We start from the raw sequence: 17,411 nt of genomic DNA, 5'->3' as shown, positions 1-17,411 counted from the left end.
GTGCGCCTCTTCCATTGAGGGCAGAGCTTTGTGTCGGAGCCTACCAGATGCTTTAAAGCTGCAGAAACACCTGAACGGGTGTGACAGGCGCGGCATGACAGTTTCATGACAGATGGCTTCTGCGAGAAGAAAACGTCTCCCACCAACTCTAAGCAGGTGCCCGTAAAATGACTACAGATATTTACCCGCTTTCCTCAGTGTAAAAGAAAAAAATACGGAGGACATTTAAGGCTGCTTATGATATGGAAAGCCATGGAGCCATTAACCATTAAGTTGTACCTTAAGTGTCCTTCAGTTTTTTTTTTTTTTTTTTTTTTTAATGACACCGTTAAGTTACATAAAATGGCGAGTTATGCGCCCGAAGTTATAATGACCGCACAGTCAGGCATATAAGCGATAATGCCTTATTAACACCGTTTATAGCCCGTTTATATGTTTCCAATTTGCTGCCAGTTTCATTCGCGGCTTTGTGTTGCTTCAAACCAGGCTCAAACGGGTTCGTGCATATATAAACGTGAGTGGTATTCAAAGAGAATGTCATGCGGTAAGTTGTGGCTTATTGCCCCGTTCACGTATTTGCCAATAACTGCCCGTCTAATAGATCTCCGCTTAATAGGTTTAAGAATTAAATACTTTTCCCGTGTCCCATTGCACATTTAGGTTATTTTAATAATCTGACCTTTTTCCTGGCTTAAACGTTTTGATGATCTTGTAAGAAATCCTATAGGTTTGGGTTAGACGTCAAAATAAGATGCTAGTCTATAAATGCAGCCGGCGGTTTGGGGCGTAACAAGAAGTAGCTATCAGAAGCAATCACTGAGTTATCTTCAAATCTTCGTATACACACTCTTAAATTAAAGGGAAATAGGAACATGATTTGAACAAGTAGAAAAGAACATAGATGGCGATTTTAAGCTTAATCTCTTACTTCTGCCTGATCAATACGCGTGGGAGACGTAAAGGACACTTTGATAGAAACGCGGGAACAAAGGAGTCTGCTTATTTCTGTTCTTTCCTCTTTTCGTGCACCGCGTTTTCTTGCTAGCCCCTCGCGCTATCGTTCGCTCCCTCCGCTTTAGACCTCGCATGTTTTCATCCGTCGGGCGTACAATGCCCCCTAATTTGCCGGAGGTTAATCTCTACTAATTGCGAGGTATACTTCATCGCGCCAGGTCAGCTTTTTGCCTCTCATCTACCGGTAAATGCCACGATGAGCTCAATTCAGCAACCGGGCGTAGGCAGCGTCAGTGTTTACCGTGGCTTTCATCCTTTCGAGCAGCAAAGCGAACCGCCAGTGTACTTGCCCCTCCTCTTCCCATCGGTCCTTCCTTTTTCCGCCGTGTGCTCATCTCGCGCTCTGTTTGCCTGCGCAATGGCTGTTTGATGAGGCGTTTATTTGAGCACAATAAAACGCGACTACCGCGGTGGCGTAGGGCGTAGAGGGCGTCACAGAGCGCGTCGGTATATGTGTACACCAGGTGACGCCGAAGTGGAAACACAATGGATGCAGAGCACGCTGCAGCTAAGAGCAATAATCGGGAGTTCATTGAAGCAGGGCCGCCGAACCACGGCGACCAGTAGAGACAGAAAATATTCAGACGGGAGCGGAGCTCTGATGGGAGTAAGAATGTGGCGGTAAAAAGTTACAGAATGAGCCTTAAGAACGGCACCAGCTGTGCGCCTTCGGAAATGTGACGAAGTTGGCAACATGTTGTGCAGCCGTTCCTTTACGTACGGTGACTGCGCAGTAATAGTCCAGACGTGAGAGCCGCGTTTGTGTTCCATCGCGATGCGGCTAAATGTATACAAAGACAAAGGTGCGCGCTCTGCAAGCATGTGAAAAAGAGCAGAAGCGTCTTAGTTTTTTGGCAAGTTTTCTTTTTGTGCATATATATTGATTCTTTTACGGAGATTAAACGACGAGTGTGAGCAATTATGCGGGCGTGCTCCTAAGTCCGTGGATGGCTTTTTCTAGAGGAATAATATCGCACTTACCTTGAGAGAGAGAGAGAGAGGGGGAAATAGAGAAACGGGAAGGTTATTGTTAAGGTTAAAATAGGTGTAATTGGGTGAACGTGGAAAGAGCGGCTAGAATCTGCTTCTGGGCTTTTCATGGTTCACGGAAGTCGCTGAGCGATATATGCACTGGTCGACGTTGTGAAAGCGAAGCTTCCGGTGCTTTGAAATTGGTTGGATAAGAGCGATCGTATTAACTGTAACGGTTACGCTGAAGCCAGACACTTTGAAAGACACTGCCTAACACGTAAGGCAAGAAAACAGAAAAGGACAAAGTTAAAGAGACAGCGAGAGACAAAAAGGGATAAAAGAAAACCGCTTGCCTTGAAACGTTCGTCTGCAATTACCAGAAAATTGCTCTTCGACAGTGATATGATGAGCCGGTACGACAAAAAGAGGTTAGCAATTAGAAACTGACCGAAGCGGTGGCGAGAAAACAACGCCAAGAAAAAATTCGATCGATTCGGACCACAAACCATTGACCCTAGACTTATTTGGTCCTTGTCACGGACTCGCGCAACTCACAGATTACGCGCAGGCTATCTGCACTACGAATCGCACTGAACACGATCAGCCGTCGAACCGTCGCTTAGGCTCAGCGATTACTGAGCTGCGATTAAATTTAGTTGATATGCTTGATGGTTAACCGCGGGGGACGCACTCACACGCTTATCGAACTCGCAAGATCCCGTGTACCTAAACTTGAGTACTTGCATGCCAGCAGCGACGACGCACGTGTCGCTAATTCGCAGCCTTCGGCTTTGAGTACGGCGTCTTTTACAGCCAAGGGGGGCGTTTCGGTTCGAAACGCCCCATAAATTGTTTTTATTGCTTTGCCTGTGAAGCTACAAGGAAGCAGAAAACAACAGCGCGAATAAGGAGGGAAGACCGATAGGAGTGTTTCGGCTCAATAAGTCTTGTTCAATGTTAAGGAAAGTAGAAAGAGATCCCAGCGCTCTTGCCGGCGGCCGCCGGGCATGCGCGCCCCTTTTCTTGCCCGCAGTCCGTTGTTTTTCAGAGCACGCGGCTAAATATAAGAAAGGTGAACGCTGGAATGCATTGTTTTTAATCCCCCCGTCTAGAAATACAACATACCCAATGCAACAGGGCATGACAGGCACACCTGTGGCGTAAACGAAACAGATTTTTCACGCCCGCTGTACATACCCCAAAGAGAGAGAGAGAGAGAGACGAATCTGCACGTTTACGGACAACCCCAGCTAAATTTTGACAGCAGAAATTATACAAGGCCCTCGCGCTAAACGTACCTTGCGAGCATCTTGCATTTATGCCAACCAGCTCCCCGAAGAACAGAAATATGAATGCCTAAAACGTACTGCTGGATTCTACTGATCTGCCCTCAGTGTACTCCGAAAAGGAGCCTCACAAACGTTTTTCAGGAGATTTTCACAAACATTTTTTTTCCCTCTGTTTTCTTTTGTGAAAAAAAAGGCTGATAGCCCTCTGTAAATAACGTTGAAGCAATTGCATATGAAGCGGGAAAAAGAACTACGAGCACTGAAAAATTGGGGGAAGGGAGCCGCAGCTTTCCACGTATTTCATATTCAGCTCGGCTATTGATCGGACGTATTTTGAGCACATATCATGCAAGTCTGTCGGAAAGTGGCAACTGTTTTTATAGCTAATATAGTTGCCCTCATTCAACTTTAGCCTTTCGTGGCAGCCATGAACTGCTATACTGAGGACAAAGACTTAAATGAATAGCAAGGCATCCCGTAGAAGCACAGCTGTGATGTCATAACAATGTTTAATTTATATTTGCCGGTGCAACCAAATAATACTTACGCCGATGCATTGTGCAGCCAAGAAAACATAATTAACGTCTGCAGATCCAAGCTATAAATTCAAAGCTCCCCTTTCAACTTCCTTTTTCATAATAAAGGAAAGAAGAAACCAGAAAGCAACTATTTAAAAGGAGGTCCAGCCAGAGAGAACGCAGGTAATATTTATTTATTTATTTCAAATACTGCAAGCCAATATTTTGGCCCATGCACGAGAGGCAATACAAGACATTTGAATATTTACAGATAAAAAATAAATTAAAAAGGCAGTTCGTGTAGTTGCACTAATAAGCAAAAACAACAGATGCCGCACTGATTTACTCTAAAAAATGCTCTAGATTTAATAAAACTTATGCCAATATCAAAGTTTGCGTTTCGTGAATGCAACTACATATTACGGATGTTAAGTGTTGCTAGGAATTCCGAAAACAAGAAAAAAAAAAAGTGATTTTAAACACCGAAAACAGCGCTGTGTTTTTAGCTTTTGCTTAAACAGCAACATAAAGACCACGGTATAGGTTCTGGAAGGAACGTCGCAGAAACCTTCCGAGATCATAAACCTCTGTCGGTAGCCTGACAGGCAATCTGTTCTTTTACATACGCCACATGGCACATGAAAAAGAATCTAAAAGCACGAAGCCCATTTGCTTCCTCGCAGTTTTGCAATGTCCTGAACGTTTACCTTTCGCGTGCCGACGAGCTGAGATGAGAGAAGCAGCATTGCCTGAATGACAGCGTCGGCAAGCTTTGCATATACTTGGAGACACTCCGTTAGGAGTCTCTCGCGTAGATTCCCACTGTATAGTACAACATCAGTGTTCACGTGATTGTCGGTTTTACAGCAAATGTTGCACGCTACGCAAGCTCAAATGAACGAGTATGACTGTCGCAAACCTAGGCACGTTATATGTGGTACACCACTTGCATTTTACCTCCACATTATACCGCAGCAACGCAACAGCCAGCAGTGACAAGCTCTGGAAGTCACAATGCAATTTTTCGCACTTTCTGCTTTGCCCAATCTCACGTGGGAAGTGTGAACCGACCCGTTCCTTACAACAGCTAATCATGGTAACGCCAGCGGCAGGCACAATTCGCAGAAAATGTGCAGAAGTGGCAAATTTGGTTGAAAAGTAAGTTTATAAGCAGGATAGCGAGATACGATCCCCAGTAGACAGTTCAGACTGCCTTCAAAGATTATTCATGCGTAAACACCGTAAACAGCTGACTACGCTCTTTGCTCGCTGACTCGATCACTGGCAGCAAAGATAATTGGTGGCGACAAAAGTTCGCAAGCATTGTGGAAATTATACCCATTATTATTTTGATTTCTACCTTAATACTGGCGTCTCTCAAGGCTATGTAAATTAAGATTAACACGTCATTTTAAAAGATGCCAAAGTATCGTGTATAAATGGCACTGATTATTTACATTTGAAATAACACAGTGCAATATTACAAATGGTTCGTTTAGAGAACATCCACAATCTGAAGCCGCCATTACCAGCATTTGATACCAGAAAACAGATCGTAGCACTCTTTCACAACATTACAGACGTACATACCTGTAACTTCTAAAATGTTCCCGTATATAGGCATGCTGATATTGTGTTATTGATTTCTAGAATTTGAAGGGTCGAAATCTCGGTAACGAAACTAACTGTGTCTGCCTACATTCCGCAAGTTAGCGCACTTTTCAAGCCCCTGTAAACATTCTTTTGTATACTCAACAAACATCGGAATGTATGGAGAAAACACAAAGCGACTGTGTACGTCATTGAAGGCTAGTGAGGTCATGGGCTAAAGATGTCTTTGGGATTAAATTTGTGGGTTCAAAGTACCGCCGAAGAGAGGTATATATCCACTGACCAAGGCAAACAATGATAAAAAAATATTTCAGACTCGCAGGGTTGGTCAAATTAATTGTACGGGCTCCGATACGTATTTCATTACTGTTTCATTGTATAGGTTTTTTTCGTTTGAATACCTAACCACTCAAGCTATCGTAGAATCTATGACTACAAAGTATCGCTGTAACACAAAATTGTAGCTTCTGCTTCCACATCACTCTGTCCAATTAAACAGAAAGACAGATGAGCATATCAAGCTGCTCTCGCTCTGTTGTCGGGCAGTCCGGCTGGGAGGTGCAGACTCCTTCCGCTTACAAGTGTTGCAGTCTGTATTATTTGCAGCTTACATATTCTGAAGGCGATTTCAAAGGAGTGTGCATGCGCAGAATTAAAAAGAAAAAAAAAAAAACATTGAGCCCATTCTTGCCATCAGCTGAGAAGGCATTAAACTTGCGCCGCTGAATCCGGGAGAAATGAAAAGTTCCCGCATAAGACTAAAAATGTCGTCCTCAGGTGCATTCGCCACGCAATTGGAGCGATATCGGTACGAGTCACGGAAGGAACACCGCTTGAGATAAAGGGGAGTTGAACTGAAACGCTTCGACGCGAGAGCGCGCTGCCGCCCATCCGACTACAAGCGTTCTTCCGAGAGCGGCGGGCCTTAGAACGCGCGCTGGCCTGACGTTTTGCGGTCAATGGGGAGGCTTTCCTTTAATTGCACGCCGCGATACAGTGAGATGCTGCTGGCATAGCCGCAGCATTAAGTTATTCGCGCTGTCTTTTCCAAGTCACCAGAGGGGGGGGGGGGGGGGGGAGGGGGGGGGCAGCAGTCGAATTTCCTGCGGAGCGTGTGGCGGTAAAACATCGAAATGTCGCGACGGAGAAAAGGAGAAAAAAAGCAAGAATTTTACTATATACGGCCGTAGCGAAAGAAAAAGGGGGCAAAAAAATCCCGCAGATAGAGATAAGACGCGGCCGGGACTGAAGAATTTTCGGCGTCATGTTTTGCCACCGAAACGGGGATAGACGAGACACCAAGCAGGCATCATTTCTTTTGCCCGAAGCCCCGCTGGCCGCGTCGCTCTTGTCTCTAGCGTCGGCATGCCACAGCAGGGATGCGACCTTCCCGCTGTCCCAAACATTTCCACCGTTTCCCGTTTTTTTACATTTCACTCCCGCGGAGCGGGGAGGGGTCGGTAGGGAATGCAGGGGCGCAAGAAAAAGGCAAAGGTGTGGAGGAGGACAGAAGCAGCAGCGAGGAAGCCGCGCACGGAAACGCCACCGAGACGGCGGGAAAAAGAGGGTGCGGCGGAAAAGGGAAGGCGCCCGCCACTCCCACGAGCAGTATCGGAAAGCGCGAGGAAGAATTCTTACGAAATCCATTTCAGACGCTTTCGACTCTCCTGCATTTCTTTCTCACGTTCTTTTCTTTATCTCACTGTTTGGGGAGATCGTGCGCCGGCGCGAGATCGCGGCGCACCGAAAGCAAAAGTGCGCCGGTGACGCATGATCTCGGTGAGGAAAGGGCGACCATCAGCGGAAAACTCGGCGCCGCCGAAGGAAGGGCGCCCATCGGAAGGTAGCCCGGAGCGCCGAGAAGACGAGCAGGAGGAATTGGGGGGAAGACGGAGCCGGAAATGAAAAACGCCGCCGGAGCCCGCCGGTCGGCACCTCGCGCCGGCAGCGCGACAGCCCGGCGAGCCGCGACGCCCGCTGGAAGGCCGCGCTGCCACTGCCAGCTCTGGTTAAACGCGGCTATCGCCTCGGTAATAGGCGGATGTCACACGCGCCTAATCAGATTGCGCTCCCGCCGGCCGCTCGTCGTCGTATTCCGCGGCCCCCTCTCGGAGAAGATGGAGCGGTGTGTCCGCTTGGAGCAACTTATCAACATTAGCAGCAGGACTGCATCTTGGAGGCCGGCCTGCATCCCTGGCCACCGCTTTCGACCACCACCTCTCTTCTTCTCCCGCCGCTGGCTTCGACACCTCTCCTCGCCACCGACAGATTCGCCCCGTCGCCCCACTGGGAGATAAATTGCCGCTCCAAGCAGCTGCGCCGCAGCGACGCAACAACCACATACACTGGGCTGGTATAACTACGCAGCGGTTGCTCGCTACACCTTAAATTCATCCTGTTTTCATAGGCTGTGAAACGGTGGCGCTAGATAAAGCACGGACGTTTCCTCGGACATGAGGGTGTAGGCATTCTTCTTTCAAGCGCATCATCAGTTCGCGCTGCGTTGTAGTAGCGACAAGAGCTGCTATAATCAAGGTGTGCAGCTAATTTGTGCCAAGGGTTGAAAAAATTAAATATTTGAGATAGGCCAGGAAAGCCAGTTGCATGCAGCTACCAGCCGTCTTGCGCACCACAGGCAATGTTTTTGTTTTGAAAATAATTATTAGCTAATTAGGGTATTTTTTCTAATTTTCTCAATATCGACCTTAGACAATAAATGTGTTTTTCAAAGTTGGAGAGCAACTTCACAAACCTCCATTCCATTTGTTTGCGACAAAGGAAGTCGCTTGTGTATCTTTTTTTCCAAGCTGAGCTCCAAAGAAAGCTTGCGAAGTACAAAAACAATCATGTGACAAGCGCATTCGCGCGCCACGATTGTGCTGTGCTCTCAATCGTGGCTTGAGTGGACGAAATCGGCTGCGGCCGTGGATGCATGGCCCCGTCTCCAGAGGCAGGCCGATGTTTGCGGTGTATTCTTCGCCCGCGTGAGGCAGTCGGCGCATGTAACGGTGGAAGCACGCGCTGCGAGCTAGTGGTTGAGTTGGCTGCAGCAATCGTCAATTTGTCAGCCAAACGCTGGAAATGGGCCATCGAGTCACGGCCGCGGATGGTTTTGCTTCACTCAATCCACTGTTGAGAGCAGCACAATCCTGGCGCGCAAATGCGCTTGTCACGTGATTGTTTTTGTATTTTTCGGGTTTTCTTTGGAGCTCGGAAAAAAGAATTTGGTCCCCTCATCAAATGTACTTAATTAACGAAATTGAATCCATCCAGAATCGCGCTGCCCGTTTTGTATCTTCAAATTATGACTTTCGTTTCAGCATCAGCAGTATTAAGACATCTCTCGGTATCAGCCCTTTAGCCCTAAGACGCAACATTTCTCGCCTATGCCTGTTTCATAACCTGTACCACAACTTCCACCATCTCCGTGATTCTCTGTTAGTTCCACCATTACGCACATCATCTGTCTGTTCAACGTCATGAGCATCCAGCGCTTACATGGATCTACTAACGCCTTTAATAAGTCTTTTCTACCAGCCGCAATTCAAGAATGGAACCAGCTTCCCGAACACATTGTAACTGAAAGTGACCCTACTAGATTTAAAGAACGCTTGACATGTCATTTCGCTTCATAACCGATTGTTTCCTCTTCCTTTTTATTTGCAGTGCCTCCTTCATTTGAATTGTTGTATTTGAGCATTGTGACTTTTTTTACCTATATTTGGACCATGAACGATTGTTATCTTTATGTGTTACCTCCCCCCCCCCCTTATGTAATTCCCCACCCGGGGCCTTTAAGGGTATAATAAATGATGATGATGATGATGATGATGATGATGATGATGATACCATGCGACTTTCTTTATTGCAAGTAAATGTAATGGGTGTTTCTGAAGGTACTCTCCAACTTAGCAAATCACATTTATTGTCTAAAGATATTGTTAAGTAATTTAGAAAAATTGGTTTGGTTTGATTTGTGTGGTTTACCGTCCCAAGCGACTTAGTAGTGGATGACTGGAAATTTCTACCACTTGGGGTTCTTTAACGTGCACTGACATCGCACAGCACACAGGCGCCTTGCTTTTCGCCTCCACCTAAAAGCGGCCGCTGAGGCCGGATTCGAACCCGCATACTTGGGCACTGTAGTTGAGCGCCGTAACCAGTGCGCCACCCCGGCAGGGCAAATTAGAAAATTAACCTAATTAACTAACTCCCAAAAAGAAATTACTTGTAGTGCGAAAGCCGGCTGGCAGCTTTGCGCAGCCGTTTCCCTGGCCTATCTAATATATCTAATTTATAAAAAACAACAACCTTGGCACACGTTAGCTGGGACACCTGATATAGCGGATGTTTCAGCTAAATACCCCAGTTATGGGTTAAAAATATACAATGAGCCCCAGCCCCAGTGAAACCATTTCGGAGCTATTCAGAGTCGCCCATCCTAATGTGCAGAATTATTTCTTTCACCATGGTTAATTAATTCGAAAATACTAACTAGCTATTTTGTAATTATTGGCTTGAGAAAAAAGTGTCAATACAGTAGTTGCACATCCTTATGCTTCTGAAGAAAGTCAATGTTGCAAGTGAAATATAGGTATCATGACATCAAGGCCCAAAACTCAGACCTTGCGTTTGGTAGCCGCAGTTGCTTATGCGCGATACAACTCCATATAACTAACAAAATGTAGATCGCTTCGAAAAACGGCTAGTTACGTTGTTTTCATCACACCATAATTTACCAGCTTTGTTATAGGCCTTCAAAAAAAAAAAAAAAAAAAGCTGTCACATAGCCAGCTTTTAAACCGTTCGCCAAGTGTGTACAGCCGCCCACAGACTTAACACGAATGACGGAACGCGTGGCCGGACTGCAGTCAGCCCCGCAAAGCGATAGTCATCGGGTGCGAGATAATGCTCTCGGTACGCTTACTGTGGCTGACGATAGCTGGTGCGCAGATCGTTTTGACTGCTTTTTCGCTTGCAGCTGATTTCCGCGCGGACAGCGTGCTCGTCATGAGGGCGTTTTTCTGCGCTTCTTGCTCGCCGATGCGTCCTTCCACGCCGGGCAACGCTCATTGCAGTTTTCTTATCGCTGGAACCAGAAATTGCGTGCTAAATTGCCGCTGTTCGCTCCCATTGCGAATTTGGTCCGAATCTTGCGGACGTAACAACGTTTATGTTATAAGTGCGATGCGCTTTCAAATTACTCCTGCATAACGTCACTGGTATTCTGTCGTACCAAGGACAAGCAGCAGGGCAGAAAACATCTAGTGCTGCCAGTTAGGTTTGACAAGGAATAAATATGTCGCATGAAATTATGTCAATTATTCCTCATTTCCCCACTCTTCCACACTGCGCGTCAGTTTACTTTTGCAGAACAATTTACCTCGGTGTCCTGTTTTTTCTATTCCTCTCTGGAGATCATATATTCAGACGAGGCGTGGCAAAACAGTTCCACGTTTCCTGAGCATTAACATACGGATACAATTAATTTCCGATAGTAAGGCGATGCTGTAATAGAGAAAAGCGCTAACGTGAGACCGAAAAAAAACTATAAGCATGCTGTTTAAGCTAATTATTAACACAATTCGTATCAATGCAAAGTTTCTAGGGATAAATTCCGAAGGAATCTACTGCCCTATGCTAGCGGCCATTGCACTTTGGAACATTCTGTTTAGGTTTTTACTGCCTCCACACTATCGTTCGTGGGCAGTCTTTGGATCAAGTTTAGAAAATGACTCTTATGTGCGCCATATCATTTAAGCATGGATATTTATGATTGGCTTATGGGCTACGAAACCCCATAGTGACACAGGCTATTAGTGGCGTCGTAGTAAAGAGGTCTTGATTGATCTGGGCTACCCGAGGTTCTTAAAAGAGAGCTCCATTCGCGCAGAGTACGGCGAGAAGGAAAAACGTCTTGTAACGACGCTGCATGCGTATGGAGTTCGTCGCGGGAGAAAATCAAGGGTACAGATCCTACATTAAACAACGTTGACACTGACGGCGAGGGGGCGTGAAGCGACCATAAAGCACGAGAATCTCTTGCGCTGTTTCAAAAACTAACAAAAGAACCAGCGTGGAAGTGTTAGCAATAATACCTCTATGAGCAGGGTGACAGGTAATGAAAACGATGTTAGAGGATGATGCCTGACCTTAAAGGCCCACTGTCCACCCTACGGTCGAAAATATTTTCTTCCCCGGTGACTGTGAGACTTCGCCCCTGGAACGCAAGGCCGCAAAATGTTTTTGAAAAGAGTAACTAATAACGCAGTTACAGCCACCGCAATCACCCGATTCTATCCTGCCTCTCTCCTTCCGTTCCCTCGCAAAGGTTTTTCACTCTCCTGCCCGAGGTCGTCTAGCCTCCGCAATACAAATTCCTCTTCCTCCTCCGCGTTTGGCGGGAGGTGGGGCGTGGCTCTCCGCAAGCGCGAAAAAAAAAAAAAAAAAACGGTCGAGGGAGCGCGCGCCGCTGGATTCAGTCTGGCCGTGGCGAGGGAAAATGGCTGCGAGCGGTAGACACCCATCCTTCTCCCGTCAGTCAGCGAGACGGATCAATGGACGTCGTTCCCGGTACGTACGTCATTATCGGGGCCCGTCGGGCCAGCGCAGGAAGCGGTGAAGCTGGCTTCTCAAAGGAGAGCATGAGGGAGCTTTGAATTGTATTTTCGATGCTTTGCGGCGCGCGTGTCGCTGTAGAATTTTGCACAGACTATCTCCGGTACCTGATCGAAACACTGGGTCCTTTTCTTAAAAGGGCCTTCCCTGGACAGTGGCCCTTTAAAAAAGTGTGAAACCATGAGTTTCAGGATCATTTTCTGAAAATGCCTTGAAGAGTACCCACAGACGAGTGTGCCGCCATAGTGCGTATGGACAAGACGATGAGCCAAAATGAAACAGCCACAAGAATGGCGAAGTCCTTTCTACGGTCAACCGCATTATTCAAGCGTTTAGGGACGAAGGGCGATTTCAAGGCGCTCCGCGTGGAGTTCTGGAGCGCGCAACAATTCCCGAAGATCTGATTGTTATACGGCTTCAGTTGATGATCCATTCCTCGCGGCGCGAGAAATCCGCGACGTGCTCGGCTTACACGTCAGTGAGGAAACCATACTCAGAAGGCGCCATGATGCTGGAATTCAAAGACCGGGAGCATCGACGAAGCCGCGACTTCACCCGCCGCCAGCGGCTTGAGGTCGTAGAGGCCCACGAAGAATGGACGCCGGAAGACTGGTGCTGCGTCGTGTTCAGCGATGAATCCGCATTCTGCACACGATGAGACCAGTGCCAGAGTGTTTGGAATCCTGAAAACTACCGGTTTGTTTTTGTTGCGTCCTTTTTCTACCAGTTGTGTGGAGGGCAATGCTCGCTTTCTTTTTTTTTTTTTCTGTTAAAAGGAATGAATGGTATACCTTTGACGTGCAGTCGAGCGGGTACACAGCAGTGAACGGTTGGGATGCCGTGAGCTACCAGGGCTTGGTATCCTGCATAAGATTCAATGCAGGATGAAAGGGGAGGCATACATCGAGATCACGGAGAAAGTTTTGGTGCCTCATGTGTTGGATATTGGCCATTTTCGGAAGGCTTCTTCTGGTTTGAACACGATCGCACTCCAATACACAAAGCGCGAGGGGCGCAAGCCTTCCTGAACAATAATGCCGTAATGTAGGTTTAGTGGCCAAGCCGCAGCCCCGACCTAAACATCATCGAACATGTTTGCGGCATGATGAAAGCAAGACTCTCTCGACGTTCAGACATCAGTTCCACTATTTCGGTCCTGCTCTGGTTTGCCATTCAAGAAGAGTGGCAGCTTCTGCAGGCGGACATAGAGCTGGTGAACGCGTTTTATCATTGACTGCTGGAGCACATGGAGGCAGTTAAGAGTACTCCGGGTGGAACGACTCGCTTCTAAATAGTTTTATGAAGTGCTTGTTGCTTTCTTGTTTAGTCTTCTTTTTCACCTGACCAGTGACAAAAGTTCCTGCCCTTTTCCTTCCCTTGCTGAGAAGCTAGACTATTTTCTGTTTGAGAGAGCAAGCGTGCGTGCGTGCATGTAAACGTGTAGTTAATTCATAGAGAAAGGCTCGAAAACACGATATTAACAGAACTATATTTCCTGATATAGAAGATTATTCTGAGCTCCGTAAACAACGTTTTGTGCATAAGGTTTCTTATTTTCACTATTGTTCGAAATTTCGGCACATAAAGGCTTTACTTAGAAGCACACCGCAGAACTGAAAACATTTAGTTTCGTCGGCAGCATTTGAATCAAGCTAGCAAAGGGTCGCGAACTGCTTCAGCGTAGCAGGCAATTTTTGGTTCTCGCGATAATAAAACTGCAAATAGCGTTGCCGGGGCCGTGGAGGCTGCATCGGCGGGTAAAAAGCGCAGAAACGCCTCCGTGACGAGCGCGCTGTCCGCGCGACGATCAGGTACAAGGAAAACAGCAGTCAAAGCGAGCTGCGCCCCAGCTATCGTCAGCCGCCATAAACATACCGAGAGAACTAACTCGCACCGATGACTCGCTTTGTGGCTCTGACGGCAGTTCAAGCCGCGCGTTCCGTCATTCGTGTTAAGTCTGTGGGCGGCTGTACATCAAGCTTCATTGGAGAGAGCACCGCAGAGAAATGCGGATTTTGCTAACTGAAACGCATTTTGGTGCTTTAAAGTGGCTCTTCCATAACGAGGACGTTTTTATTGCGCCAGGAATCGTTTTCGGCTGGTTAAAAAAAATATATATATATAGCGCTGCGCAAATGCTAGCTTGATGGAAACAACGCATTTAGCCGCTTTTCGAGATCGACAAATTTTACATTGACTGTTTTCCTCAAGGCAATAATTAAAATGGCTAATTATTATTTTCTAACTAATTAACTTTGCAGAACGAAAAACACCGCCGAATAGGATAGGACTCTATACATATATACTGCTGCCGGGAATGAAAGTTCACAATGTTACAATGTATGTCACATCCTCAAATATGCCATGAATTTTCTGTGGTCTGACCGCCGTTATTCCTCCAGGAACAATATTTTCTATAAAAAAAAGGTCGACAATAAATCAAGAATACGTATGAATAAAAAACAGTGCGATTAAAGCGAAGAAACTGACATGGGACGTTCACGTAGAATATTTAGTCAACAAATTATCACGCACAATAGGTTCTCTACGCCGACATTTCCGTGTATTTCCACTTACTATTAACATTATGCTTTATAATTCACTGTTTTCGTCTATTCTGAACTCTTCCTTGCTAGAATGGGCAACAACCACAGCAGAAAACATTCCAAAGTTACTACTCCTTCAAAAACGTGAAATAAGAAATATTACTAAAGCTTCTTACCTCGAACATTCAGTTCAGTTCAGTTCAGTCGTTCAGTCGTGTCCGACTCTTCGTGACCCTATGGACAATGTCACGCCACGCTTTCCGGTCTCTATCTTCCTAACATCACATAACTTCATCTGCAGTGCCTCGAGGATGCCATCTAACCATCGCGTTCGCTGTCTACCCTTCTCCGGCGACCCTCAACCTTTCACAACATCAAATCTTTCTCCAGCGACTCCTCTCTTCTCATCAGATGACCAAAGTAGCTGAGCTTTAACTTTAGAATTTGACCCTCCAATGAGCAGTCAGGGTTTATGGTCGACAATATCGACTGATTTGATCTTCTGGCAGTCCAAGGAACTCTCAAGAGTCTTCGCCAGCAGCACAATTGAAACGCGTCAATTCTTCGGCGGTCAGCCTTTTTCACAGTCCAACTCTCGCATCCATACATCACAACTGGAAAGACCATAGCACGAGTTATACGGATTTTGGTTGGCCGACAAATGTCTCTGCTCTTTACTAGGCGGTCAAGGCTAACCATGGCTCTCTTTCCCAGAAGCAGGCGTCTCCTAATTTCATGGCTGCAGTCTCCTTCCGAGGTAATCTTGGCGCCCAAGAACAGAAAATCTGTCACAGCTTCCACTTCTTGTACATTGATGCTCCAGGACTTGATAGGGCAAGACGCCATGATCTTTGTCTTTTTAATGTTCAGTTTAAGCCCAAACTTCTCACTCTCTTCTTGTACCCGCATCAGAAGTCTCTTGAGTTCCACTTCACTTCCTGCCATTAAAGTGGTATCATCCGCATATCTAAGGTTGTCGAAACGTTTTCCAGCAATCTTCACTCCAGCTGAAGACTCGTCCAGACCGGCCTTCCTCATGATGCACTCAGCATATGGGTTAAATAGGCAGGGCGACAGTATGCAGCCTTGCCTCACTCTTTTCTCAATCGGAAACCAATCAGTAAGACCATGCCCAGTTCTGACTGTGGCCTCTTGCCCTTCATACAGGTTCCTGAGGAGACAGATGAGGTGAATTGAAACTCCCATCTCTTGGAGAGCTTGCCACAATCTGCTGTGATCTACGCAGTCAAACGCTTTCGCATAATCAATAAAGCAGAAGTAGATGGGTTTCTGGAACTCTCTTGCTTTTTCCATGATCCAGCGAAGGTTGGCAATTTAGTCTCTAGTTCCTCTGCCCTTGAGAAACCCAGCTTGCACGTCCGGAAGCTCCCGATCCACATACTGCTGCAGCCTACCTTGGAGGATTTTCAACATCACCTTGCTAGCATGCGAAATAAGCGCGATCGTGCGATAGTTGGAACAATCTTTGGCACTGCCTTTCTTTGGAATGGGGATGTAAACTGACCTCCTCCAATCCTGTGGCCACTGCAGGGTTGTCCAAATCTTCTGACATAATGCATGCAGAATGTTAACAGCGTCATGGTTGAGGTTTTGAAGCAACTCAGCTGGAATGCCATCAATTCCGCTAGCTTTGTTCTTAGCAAGGCTGGCTAAGGCCCATTCAACTTCACTCTTCAGGATTCCCGGCTCGAGATCGGTAATCACAACCGTCTTATGTTGGGTTTGCGCATTCGGGTCCTTCTTGTACAGTTCTTCTGTGTGTTCCTACCACCTCTTCTTTATCTCTGAGGCTTCAGTGAGGTCCTTGCCTCGTTTGTCCTTTATCGCGCCCAGCTTAGCACAGAAGCTTCCTTTGATATCTTTGATTGTCTTATACAGAGCTCTTGTGTTCCTTAATTGGCTGTTGTCCTCAACTGCTTGGCACTGTATGTCAGGAAGGCATTCTTATCGCTCCTTGCTATTTTCTGAAAATACGCATTGAGAACCTTGTATCTTTCTCTTTCCCCCATAACTTTTGCCATCCTCCTTTCCTCAGCTATTTGCAAAGCCTCTTCAGATAACCAGTTTGCTTTCTTGCATTTCTTTTGCTTTGGAACTACCTTAGTAGCAACTTCTTGTATTATGTCACGAACATCAGTCCACATCTCTTCAGGCTCTCTGTCTTCTAGATCTAATTCTTGAAATCGATTCCTCACTTCCACAGCATATTCTAATGGAATTTGATCCAGCTATCATATTCCAGATCATAATCATAATATGATCTGGATCAAATTATGATTATACCTCGAACATACAGGACCAATATTTAAGCAGCTAAAAATAGGTAAAGTAACATTTTGGTATAACTACAGGCTTTTGCGATTATGTAAACAAGGCGTCAGTAAAAAGGACAACACACTAACACTGATAGCAGCGCTTCAACACAACATAAACACATATGACACCCGTAACCCGGAGCATTGGCACGTTACAGCGTGCCAGACGAACTATGGCAGTCAGATGCTTCGTTTCAGGCTTCCTACCATATTAAATCAATACTTTGCTAATAGTAATGAAGATTTCTCTCTTCCGCCCATTAAATTAATCTGCGAAATGTTTCTATAAATACATATTTTTAAGTTAGGTGTTATGTCTTGCGGCGTTTGTTTTATTTTTCATGTATTTTTTCTGATTTACCTAGCGCTTTTTTGTAGTCTAATGATTTCTCCTTGAGTGTTTATTCACTGTGTGGGCATGACTTTGCCTGCTGTGAAATGCTGTCAATGCAGGGGCAGCCGCCCCGTCAAGCTGCTCTTCGAAGCAGCTTTTTAGCGGTTGCTCCT

This window comes from Amblyomma maculatum, chromosome 1 (assembly GCF_055883805.1).
Source record: "Amblyomma maculatum isolate TAMU_Amacu chromosome 1, ASM5588380v1, whole genome shotgun sequence".
Lineage (NCBI taxonomy): Eukaryota > Metazoa > Arthropoda > Arachnida > Ixodida > Ixodidae > Amblyomma > Amblyomma maculatum.
The sequence above is the reverse complement of the archived record's forward strand: the minus strand, read 5'-3'. Positions refer to the sequence as shown.